Here is a 13,044-nt window from a genome sequence, read left to right as displayed (position 1 = left end):
AACAATAGCGCATTGATGTTACAGTTTTCCTACAGTTCTCCCATCCTTGGACATAACAGAGAATCACTGGAGTTTATTAAACATGAGGGGGTAGAATACTCAGACCTACCCTTTGGGAAAATCATTTTGGAAACTGAGTGCAAGATAGATTGTAGAGAGGTAAACTTGAGGCAAACAGAGCAATAGAATTTTATTGCAAGGGAGGGAATGTGATGAGGGCCTGAACTAGTGTGGGGCCTGTGTCAGTGAAAAGAAGGGGGCATAGATGAGAGATGCTATGAAGGCATAAATGACAAGATTTGGCTCCATGATTAGAATTATTAGAGCTTTCAAAGTCATTTTCCTTCTCATTATTGTGGTTATCATGTAAATTATTCTGCTTTTACTCATCTTACTATGCATCAGTTCATAAAAGTAATCTTTTTTCTGAATCATTCATAGGCAGTATTTCATATTGCATAATAATGTTCCAATGTATTAATGTACCACAATTTGTTCAGCCTCTCCCTATTTTATGGACACCCATTCTGGTTCCCATTCTTTACTAAAACAAAAAATGCTGCTAAACATATACATACACACATACATGCATACATACATACATATACATACACATACACACATACATATATATAAAATATATATATGCATATCTTTTCCTTTTGTCTTTGACCCCTTTGGGTAGTTAGTTGTATCACTAGTTGTATCAAAGGTAGATGCAGATGAATGGCTTTTTGGCATAATTCCAAATTGTTTTCCAGAATTCAGACTAGTTTACACCTCCACCAACTGTTCTTCTAGGGCCCCTCTAGCAATTGCTATTTTCTTTTTTTGTCATCTTTTCCAATCTGATAGTTGTTAGTTGTTTTAATGTATATTTCTATTATTATTAGTGATTTGGACTATTTTTCACATGATAGTTTTCAATTACTCATTCAAAAATGGTTTACTCATATCTTTTATGACTTAACTACTGGGAATATAGTTTCTTAGGTATTTATATTTTTTTGTATCTCTTCAGTATTACATATTTATCAGAGAAATTTGCTATGAAGATTTTTCTAACTAGTTGTTTATCTTATGATTTCAACAGTATTTGTTTTGCTTGTACAAAACTTTTCAGTTTTATGTAATTGAAATTATCATTTTATAATTATATATAATATAGAACATTTTCTATACTTCTTTAGATAAGACTTCTCTTCATAACCATAGTAGTGAATGCTTATCTCTTTCCTTTCTCCTCTTTTTTAATGATATGACTTTTATATTTAGGCTGTGTTTCCATTTGGAACTATAAGTATCCCTTTCAAACTATAGCTTTGGGAGTTTCACATTGATTCCCAGCAAAATTATGGAATGTATTATTAAAGAAATGGCTTGTGAGTATTTAGAGGAAGAAGTGGCAATCTCTAATAGGAAGCATGTGTTTATCAAGAACAGGTCATGCCAGATTAACTTCAGTCCCCACCCCTCCCTTTTTTTTAATATAGTTACTAGACTGATAGATCAGAAGAATGCAATAAACGTCACATTTCTAGGTTTCAGTGAAGTATTTGAAAGCGCCTTAATAATATTTTGGTGGACAAGATGGAAAACTGTGAACCTGATAAGAGTATAGGTGGTTTCTGAACTGATTGAATGATGGAATTTCAAAAGTTGTACTGTCAACTTGAAGGGAGGTCTCTAGTTAAGTGGTACAGAGATTTCTCTTTTTCATTTACTCATAGCCTATTTTTCATTTTTACTAATCACCTGGATAAAGGCATATTACACAGACCTGGGAGAGATTTCTTGTCATGAACAAAATATATGTTGGACAGTACACATTGGATAATAGAATCAAGATAAAAAAAAACATTTTTGGGCAACTAGGTGGCATAGTGGATGGAGCACTGGTCTTGGAATCAGGAAGACTCATCTTCATGAGTTCAAATCTGGCCTCAAACATTTACTAGCTGTGTGACCCTGGGCAAGTTACATAATCCTGTTTACCTCATTTTCCTCATCTGGAAAATGAGCTGGAGAAGGATATGGTAAACCATTCCAGTATCTTTGCCAAGACAATCCCAAATGGGGCCACAGAGTCTGACGTGACTGAAAAATGACCGAACAATAACAAACTAAAGCATCGGTACTAAATCTAATAAAATAAAATTTAAATGTAATAGGTATAAGTCTGCTATTTTACACTTCGTCACCTGCATAAGTACAAGATTGTGTGGGCAGTTTATATGGAAAATGGGAGATATGGATGGATTGCAAGCTCAATATTAATCAATAGTGAAAAGTAGCCCCTAAACCCTGAAGCAATCTTTGGCTTTATTAGGAGAACAGCATTCAGGTCAAGGGATATAATAATTATGCTCTATTCTGCCTTATAGATGGAGTTTTGTGTTTAGCTCTTGTCATCACATTTTGGAAGGACATTATAAAGTTAAAGTGGTTACAGAAGAGAGACCCCAAGCTATTGAGAGGGCTGGAAAATAAGCTGTACGAGGATCAGTTGATGGAACCAGGGAAATAAAAACTTACTGAGAGACATCACACCAGTAGTCAAGTATTATGAGGGTTATCATATTAAAGACCAATTAGACTTGTTAAGCTTGGCTCTAGGAGGCAGAATTCTAAGTAATGGGTTGAATTTGTGGAGAGGTAAATTTCAATTTGATATATGGGACAATGTTCTACCATCAAAGTTATCTAAATGGAATTGGCTTTCAAGAGTTAACATGTTTCTTATAACATATTCTTTAACTAGAGGTGGATGTAGGCAGTACATTGTAGTGGAAAGAGTGATGGATTACAGGCACTGGACCTGAGTTCAAATCTCAGCTCTGCCACTTACTAGCTGTGTGATCCTGGACAAGTCACTTAACCTGTATCTGCCTCAATTTCCTCAACCATAAAATGAGGTTAATAAGAACACCTACCTCCCTGCGTTATTGTGAGGATCAAATGAGATAATATTCAGAAAGTGCTTAGCACACTGCCTGGCAAATAGTGGGAACTATGTAAATGTTAGCTGTTATTATTCATTCATATAATTTTCTGAAAACATCTCACCATTTATTATAGCATAATTATTTTTCATCATATTAATATACCACAATTTATCCAGCATTCTCCAATTTTCTAAAAGAAAACCTAAGACAATGAATACAATTACCAAATTCTTGTCACATGAATAAAGTCAGATCTAAATAATTGGAAAAACATCAGTTGCTCATGGGTAGGCTGAGCTAATATAATAAAAATGACAATTCTACCTAATTAATTCACTTATTTAGTGCCATGCCACTAAACTACCAAAAATTATTTTATAGAGATAGAAAAAAGTAATAACAAGATTCATCTGGAAGAACAAAAGGTCCAGAATATCAAGGGAACTAATGAAAATAAATGCTAGGGAAGGTGGCCTAGCTATACCAGATGTTAAATTGTATCATAAAGTAGCAATCATCAAAACTACTTGGTACAGGCTAAGAAACAGAGTGGTGGATCAGTGGAATAGGTTAGGTATACAAGACACAGTAGTCAATGACTATAGTACTCTACTGTTTGATAAACCCAAAGACCCCAGCTTCTGGGTATAAAAACTTAATATTTGACAAAAACTGCTAGGGAAACTGGAAAAAAGTATGGCAGAAATGAGGCACAGACCAAAATCTTACATCATATACTAAAATAAAGTCAAAATGGGTACACAATTTAGATAAGAAGGCTGATACTATAAGCAAACTGGGAGAGCAAGGAATAGTTTACCTGTCAGATTTATGGAGAACAGAAGAATTTATCATCAAACAAGAGATAGAGAACACTATGAAATGCAAAATGGATAATTTCGATTACATTAAATTGAAAAAGTTTTGCACAAACAAAGCCAATGCAACTAAGATTAAGAGAGAAGCAGAAAACTGGGAAAGAATGTTTACAACCAGTGTCTCTGATAAGGGCCTCATTTCTAAAATATATAGAGAACTAAGTCAAATTTATAAGAATACAAGTCATTCCCCAATTGATAAATGGTCAAAAGATATGAGCAAGCAGTTTTCAGATGAGGAAATTAAAACCATCTCGAGTCATATGCAAAAGTGCTCTAAATCACTATTGGTTAGAGAAATACAAATCAAAACAACTCTGAGGTAGCACATCACAACTATCAGACTGGCTAACATGACAAAACAGGAAAATGATAAATGTTGAAGAAGATGTGGGAAAATTGGAACACTAATATATTGTCGGGGGAGTTGTGAACTGATCCAACCATTTTGGAGAGCAATTTGGAACTATACACAAGGGACTATAAAAATGTGTATGCCCTTTGACAAAGCAATAGCACTTAGAGGGCTGTATCCCAAAGAGATCATAAAAATGGGAAAAGGACCCACATGTACAAAAACATTTATAGCAGCTCTTTCTGTGTTGGCAAAGAATTGGAAATTGAGGGGATGCCCATCAACTAAGGAATGGCTGAAAAAGTTGTGTTATATGAATCTAATGGAATACTATTGTGCTATAAGAAATGATAAGCAAGCAGACTTTAGAAAAACCTGCATTCAAATTCCATAGTTCTTTCTCTGGATGTGGATAGCATTTTCCATCATGAGCCCTTTGGAGATGTCTTAGATCCTTGCATTGCTGAGAAGAGCTAAGTTTATCAAAGTGAGTTATTGCACAAGGTGGCTGTTAACTGTATAATGTTCTCCTGGTTCTGCTCACTTCACTCAGCATCAGTCCATACAATTCTTTCCAGGTTTTTCTGAAGTCCTCCTGCTCATCATTTCTTATAGAACAATAGTATTTGATTACATTCAGATATCACAACTTGTTCAGCCATTCCCCAACTGATGGGCATCCCCTCAGTTTCCAATTCTTTGCCACCACAAAAAGAGTTGCTATATTTTTGTACATGTAGATTCTTTTTGCTTTTTTATTTCTTTGGGATACAGGCCTAGTAGTAGTGTAGCTGGATCAAAGGGTATGTACAGTTTTATAGCCTTTTGGGTTCAGGATCTCTGGCTAGTTTGTTGAGGTGGGACTTGCTGCTGGCTTGCTGGGATGCTTCCTGTTCTGGAATGTGTTCCCTTTTTACCCAAATGAGGCAGACCTTTATTGCTGATCCTCCAAATTTCCTAGGCTAAAAGACTGCTCCACCTCATCTTTCCACTGGCTCTGCGGTTCCAAAATTTGTTCTGGGGCACTATTTTATGGTTTTTCAGAGGTGAATATGAGAGAGAGACAGCAATTCACTACTTTTTCCTCCATCTTGGCTCCTGGAACCATGAATAGCTGGGATTTAAACAAAAATTAGAATAAACCAAAGAAGCTGGTCTCTGCCCAATAGTTTTAATTTGCATTTCTCTGATCAATAGTGATTTAGAGCATTTTTTTAAATATGACTTTGATGCGTTCTTCTGAAAACTGTCTGTTCATATTCTTTGACCATTTATCAATTGAGGAATGACTTATATTCTTATAAATTTGACTCAGTTCTCTATACATGTGAAAAATGAGAAACTTGCTGCAAAATCTCCTCCACCCCACTTTCCTGTTTTTCTTTTAATCTTGGCTGTATTGATTTATTTGTGCAAAACCCTTTTAATTTCATGTAATCAAAATTATGCATTTTACTTCCATGATCCTCTCTACCTCTTGTTTCATTACAATTTATTCCATTATTCATACATCTCAAAGGTGATATTTTTCATGGTCTCCTAGTTTGGTTATGATATCACACTTTATATCTAAATTGTGTATCCATTTTGACTTTATCTTGGTATGTAGTGTGAGATATTGGTCTATACCTAGTATCTGTCAAACTCTTTTGCAGTTTTCCCAGCAATTTTTGTCAAATAGTGAGTTCTTGTCTCAATAGCTTAGATCTTTGGGTTTATCTAACACTAGATTACCATGGTCACTTACTATTATATATTGTGTGCCTAATTTATTCCATGGTTCCACCACTCTATTTCTTAGCCAGTATCATATAATTTTAATTAATACTTCTTTGTAATACAGTTTGAGATCTGGTACTGCTAGGCTGCCTTCCTTTACATTTTTTTTCATTGATTCCCTTGACATTCCTAACCTTTTGTTCTTTCAGATGTATTTTGTTATTATTTTTCTTGCTCTATAAATAATTTTTAATTGTTTGGTTCATATGGCACTGAATAAGTAAATTAATTTAAGTAGGAGTGTCATTTTTATTATATTGGCTCAGTATACCCATGAGCAGATAATATGATAGTATATATGATAAAGAATCCTGAAGAATCAATTGAAAAACTAGGTGGAACAATTAACAACTTTAGCATGCCTCCATTACAGATTCCAATCCTTTTAATTTCTTTTTATTCTCTTATTGCTATCACTAGCACTTCTAGTACAATATTGAATAATAGCAGAGACAATGGACATCCTTGCTTCACCTCTGATCTTATTGCAAAAGCTTCTAGTTTATCCCCATTATAGATGATGTTTGCTCTTCATTTTAGATAGATACTACTTAAAATTTGAAGGAAATATCCATTTATTCCTATGCTTTCTAGGGCTTTAATTTCATTTTCATTGGTGGTGAATTTGCCCTTTTTATTTTTGATACTGGTAATTTGGTTTTCTTTTTTCTTTTAAAAAAATCAAATTAACCAGTGGTTTAATCTATTTTATTGTTTTTGTCATAAAACCAGCTCCTAGTTTTATTTATAAGGGCAATGATTTTCTTACTTTCAATTTTATTTATATCTCCTTTCATTTTCAGAATTTCCAATTTAGTGTAATTGTGGATTTTTAAATTAGTTTTCTATTTTTTAGTTGCATGTCCAATTCATTTTCTATTTTATTGATGTAATCATTTAGAGATATAAATTTTCCCTCTTTGCTGTATCTCATACATTTTGGTATGTCATCTCATTGTTCCCATTCTCTTTAATGAAGTTATTTATTATTTTCATGATTTGTCCTTTGACCCACTGATTCTTTAGGATTAGATTATTTAGTTTCCAATTATTATTATTATTATTATTATTTTGATAAGGCAATTGGGGTTAAGTGACTTGCTCAAGGTTACACAGCTAGTAAGTGTCAAGTGTCAGAGGCTGAATTTGAACTCACATTCTCCTGACTCCAAGGCTGGAGCTTTATCCACTGTACCACCTAGCTGCCCCCCTAATTTTTAATTTATGTTTCCATGACCCTTTATTGAATGCAATTTTTATTGCATTATGGTCTGAAAAGTATGCATTTATCATTTCTGCCTTTCTGCATTTGCTTGTGAGGTTTTGATGCCTAATACATAATTAGTTTTTGTGAAGGTGCCATGTACTGCTGATATAAATGTGTACTCCCTTCCATTCAAATTTATTTTTCTCCAGAGATCTGCATTACTTAACTTTTCTAAAATTCTTTCTTATTGATACCTATATTTATCTAGTTCTGAAGAGGAAAAGTTGAGGCCCCCCACTCATATAGTTTTACTCTATTTCCTCCTGTAACTCATTTAACTTTTCTGTTAAGAATTTGGATGCTCTGCCATTTGGTACATATCTATTTAGGGTTGATATTACTAGACAGCTAGGTGGCACAGTGGATAGAGCACTGGGCTTGATCAGGAAGACTCATCTTCACGTATTCAAGTCTGGGATAGCTGTATGACCCTGGACAAGTCACTTAATCCTCTTTGTCTCAATTTCCTCACCTGTAAAATGAGCTGAAGAAGGAAATGGTAAACCACTTTAGTATCTGCCAAGAAAACCACAAATGGAATCACAAAGAGTTGGACATGGCTGAAAATGACTTGACAACAAAACAAATTGTTATTATTTCATTATTGATGTTATCTTTCAGCAAAATGTAGTTTTCCTGCTTATTTATTTTATTTAGATCTATTTTGCTTTTGCTTTGTCTGAAATCATGATTGCTACCCTTGCCTTTTTTTTTTACCTCAGCTAAAGATTCTACTTCAGTCCCTCCAGTCACTTAATTTTATTCTGTGTGTCTTTCTGTTTCAAGTGTGTTTCTTGCAAACAAAAATATTGTTGGATTCTGGTTTCTAACCCATTCTGCTATCTACTTCCTTTTTATGGGTGAGTTCATCCTATTCACATTCACAGTTATGTTTTTTTTGTACACAGTTATGTTTTACTAATTGTGTATTTTCCTCAATCCTATTTCTTCGTGCTTATTCTGCTGCTTTCTGTCTCTTTTTACCTTGTCTCTCTTCAAAAATCTGTTTTGTTTCTGACTGCTGCCTCTCTCAATCCTCCCTTCTTTCTAACAGCTCCCACTTCCTCACTCCATCCCCTCCTGCTTTCCTGTAGGATAAGATATATTTATCCACCCAAATGAGTGCGTGTGTGTGTGTGTGTGTGTGTGTGTGTGTATATATGTGTATATATACATACACACATATACACACACACACACACATATATATATATATACATATAGATATATATCCTTCCCTCTTTGAACCAATAATTCTGATGTGAGTAAGGTTGAAATTCTCCCTCATCTCCTCCACCTTCCCCATCTTCCCCTCCACTGCAAAAGCTCTTTCAAACCTCATTTATTTGAGAAAATTAACCCTATTTTGCTTCTCCCTTCTTCCTTTCTCCCAGTGCATCACTCTCTCAGCCCTTCATTTCTTTGAGATTATACCATCACAATCAACTCACACTTGTTCCCTCTATGTGTACACTTTTTAACTGCCCTAATGATAAAGTTCTTAGGAGTTACATATATCATCTTCCCATATAGGAATGTAAACAATTTAACCATATTAAGTCACTTATGATTTCTCTTTCATGTTTACCTTTTTGTGTTTTTTTTTTCTTGAGTCTTTTGTTTGAATGTCAAATTTTCTATTCAGCTCTGGTGTTTTCATCAGAAATGTTTGAAAGTCCTTTATTTCATTAAATGTCCATTTCCCCCCTGAAAGGATATACTCTGTTTTGCTGGTAGGTTATTCTTGGTTGTAATCCTAGCTCTTTTGCCTTCTGGAATTCATATTCCAAGCTCTCCATTTCTTTAACATGGAAGTCACTAAATCTTGTGTGAAGCTACCTATGGCTCCATAATATATGAGCTGTTTCTTTCTGGCTGCTTGCAATATTTTCTCCATGACCTGAAAGCTCTGGAATTTAGCTATAATATTCCTGGGAGTTTTCACTTTAGGAAAACTCCTTCAGGAGGTGATCAGTGGATTCTTTCTATTTCTATTTTCCCCTCTGGATCTAAGATATTGTGGCAGTTTCCTTGACAATTTCTTGAAATATGATGTCTAGGCTCTTTTTTTTTTAAATCATGGCTTTCAGGTGTCCAAAAATTCTTAAATTATCTCTCCTTGATCTATTTTTCAGGTCAGTTTTTTTTTTCAATGAGATGTTTCACATTTTCTTCTATTTTTTCCTTTATTGACTTTGTTTTATTGTTTCTTAATGTCTCATGGAGTCACTAGTTTCAAGTTTTCCAATTCTAGTTTTTAAGGACTTCTTTTGTACCTTTTTTTTTTATTTGATCAATTCTGCTTTTTGTGTGTTTTTTCCCCTTCAGTCTTCAGTGAATTTCTGTGCTTCTTTTACCATTTAGCGTATTTTGTTTTTTAAGGTGTTATTTTCCTCAGTATTTTTTTTAATGTCTCTTTCATCAAGATGCTCACTCTCTTTTCATAATTTTCTTGCATCACTCTCATTTCTTTCCAAAATTTTTCCTCTTCCTCTTTTATTTTATTTTTTTTAAAAATCCTTTTGGACTCTTTCAAGAATTCTTGTCGGGCTTGTGTCCAGTTCAGTGTTTTCTTTGTATTGTAGCTGTTTTGGCATAGATTTCTTCTTTTGAGTTTGTGTCTTGATCTTACCTGTCACCATAGAAGCTTTTTATGGTCAGTTTCTTTTTTTCTTTTCTTTTTTTCCTGTTATTTGCTCATTTTCCACCCTAATTCTTGACTTAACTTTATATTAGAGTTGTGCTCTGCTCCCAGGGTAGAGGAGGCACTATCACAAACTTCAGTGTTTTTGTGCTGCTGTTTTTTGTTTGTTTGTTTGTTTGTTTTTGTTTTAGGCAATTGGGGTTAAGCGACCTGCCCAGGGTCACACAGCTAGTAAGTGTCAAGTGTTTGGTCTGAGGCCGGATTTGAACTCAGGTCCTCCTGACTTCATGGCCGGTGCTCTATCCACTGTGCCACCTAGCTGCCCCTTATGCTGCTGTTTTTGAAGCTAGTTCTGGGAGTCTGTAGGTTTTTGGTGCTTCTAAGTTGGTGTGATCTAAGGAGAGCTGTGGACACTGTTCTCTTGGCCTGTGCTCTGGTCTTTACCCAGGAAGGGACATTGCTCCCTTACAGCTCCAAGTATCAGCACCCCTCTTGAGACTGTGGCCAGGGCCCCTGCTGTCCTGTGAGGGACAACAAGCACTCTTCTCTGCCCTGTATCTGTGACAAGAGCCCCAGCTCCCCTGTGGTTCCCAGTGCTAGTGCTCCTCTTCACCCTGGAGCTGTGACTCAGAATATTGTATGGTCAATTCAACAGGGTCCTCCACTAGTAAAGGGTCTCTGGTAATCTCTGAGCCCTTTACTATCTCTGGGCTGAGAGCTCCCAAAACTGTGGCTGCCTCTTTCACAGCTGCCTCCAAGGCCCACTACTATGCTGCCATGGCACATGCTGCACTTTAGTCTGGCTCTTACCCTATTCTCACTGACCTCTCCTGTTGACCTCCTAGGTTGTCTTGGCCTGGAAAAATTTCTCACTTCAAACTTTCGTTGACTCTGCCACTCCAGAATGGGATTTGAGGCATTATTTTAACGTTGTTTAGATTGGAACACTGGGAAAGTTCGGCAAAGTTCCAGCCTGTATTCTACCATCTTGACTCTGCCCCCTATTATGGTTTTTCTAAACTTTTCAATACTGTTTGAAAACATTAAGGTTCTGGAGGGACATGTATTTCTTCGTCTATTAGAATGTTAGCACTACATCATCATACCAAATCCTCAGATAAATTTACTTTTTGGATTTTCTCTGGACTCTTGAATTTCTATAATTTCCTACTCAGTTCTGGTTTTCCATCATGAACATCTTTTATTAAAAATATATTTTTTCCCTGTAGGTTTCTACTCAGTTTTATTAGGTATATTATTCTTGTTTGTAAGACTGTTATCTTTTGCAGTTTGAAATATTGTTTTATTATATCTCCTCTCAATTTCAGTTGAAGTTGTTGATTCTTGTGTGACAGTGAGAATGATTCTTTGTTAGTTGAACTCCTTCTTAATGTTTGCAATTATTTTTCTTTCTTGTGGGAAATTTAAGTTATGGCTTTGACAATGCTAGGACTTTTACTTTTTACTTTCTTTTCAAGGAAAACACAAAAATCATATGCAGCCACAACTAAGCCTGGAACAGATTCATCTGAATGGGTGGGAGTTCTGGGCTGTATGGCAGTAGAGAATATGATTATGAGTATAATCACATTGGGAGGAATGATGACTAGTGCCCCCAGAAAGTCCAGCCTTCTTTTACTGTTCAGTGGGTGCCATAACATCACCAAGAGGAGCTTGAGCTACATAAAAACAACAATTGCCATGGGGAAGCAGGATTCCCACTCCCTCTTCCCCCATGTCAGCAACTTGGAGCAAAGTCTTATTTGCCCCACACTAGTAGCAAATCTGCATATACATACAAGGTAGTTTTCAACAATATAAAAAATAGTTATGTTCATAAACTACTTGTTAATTTTGAAAATAAGGTGTTTTTCCTCCAAAGTCTAGGAAATCAATGTTAGTGAATATGTTATTATTGCTGCATTCTTAACCTTCTTCAATGTGATAAATTTAAGATTTTTTTAGAACCCAAGTATTTTCTCCTTAACAACCTTGCTGAACTGATTCATAATCACTCCCTTCTCTGAACACTCACCTTTTCCTCTTTGAAAAGTATACTTCCTGATGTGTGCTTTAGCTTTGAAATGAAACTGCTGTCTGCACATTTGTCCTTTAATGTGTCTCCCTGAGAGTGATTATGGAAGCTGACGTCTTTTCTTCTTCTTAAGTACTGTTATCAAATCCCCTCTCGTGTGGCTTCTTGTTGTACTCAATACTGTAGGTTGGCCAGGCATGGGATATTACCTTGAATTTTTGGCTCTTCTTTGAGCCTTTTTAGTTCCCTAAGTTCCCATCAGAAGCTCTTCCAATATACCAGGGTTATTGACTGATTCTCTGCATACTTTGGTGTCTTCCCATCCTTGGTATTTCATGTTGATATTATTTTAAAAAAAAGAAGAAAAAAAATGTCCCTGAGCAGCATTTGACTCTAAAGTCTTTCTGTATTCCTTTAAAATTTCTTTCCTGGAACTCACAGCTCTGTGATGTTTGCTATAGCTCTTGAGGCTTATCCTTTCTCCCCTTTCTTCAGTTTTGATTTGGAAAGGCATAACTATTCAAGTATTTTAGTGTGAAATTAGAAGCATATAAATTGCTTTTCAACAATGCTCTACTTTCAAAAGAATGCAAGATTAAGGTGCATGCATCTGGTTTCTGTAAAAAGCCTTGAGGATACATCCTTTCAATGATAATGAGAAAAAAATCATCTTTTATTTGCTTTGATTAAAAACAGCAGCCTTCCCTGCTGTCAAATAACTCACCTGGGTTTCACTTTACTCATCATCACAAATAAATGGAATAGGCGAGCATCACAATGAGCTTCATTCAGAAGATCAAGGCACCAGGATCCTAAAGGATCCTGTCCCTTCAGGGCCAGAAGTCAGTGGTGTTATAAAGATCACACCAGCCAGTTTCTTCACATCTTTATTCTCAGCCATTTGGGCTGATAGCCACAGCAGTGACAGTGGGCTCTCTCCAGCCAAGCTCACAGGGCAACATCCAGTCTATATCCAAAGCCTATCTGGTACCTACGATGCACAAAGGAACATAGATATACACTTATTTTAATCTGACCAGAGAACCTGAATGCCAAAGAAACCTTGACAATTACCTTGGATTGAAAATCATTAGGCTCAATCATTATCAGTACCTGTCTCAAAACACAAGGCTGAAGGATT

This window comes from Vombatus ursinus, unplaced genomic scaffold (assembly GCF_900497805.2).
Source record: "Vombatus ursinus unplaced genomic scaffold, bare-nosed wombat genome assembly UNPS02014791.1, whole genome shotgun sequence".
Classification (NCBI taxonomy): Eukaryota; Metazoa; Chordata; class Mammalia; order Diprotodontia; family Vombatidae; genus Vombatus; species Vombatus ursinus.
This window is presented reverse-complemented; position numbering follows the sequence as displayed.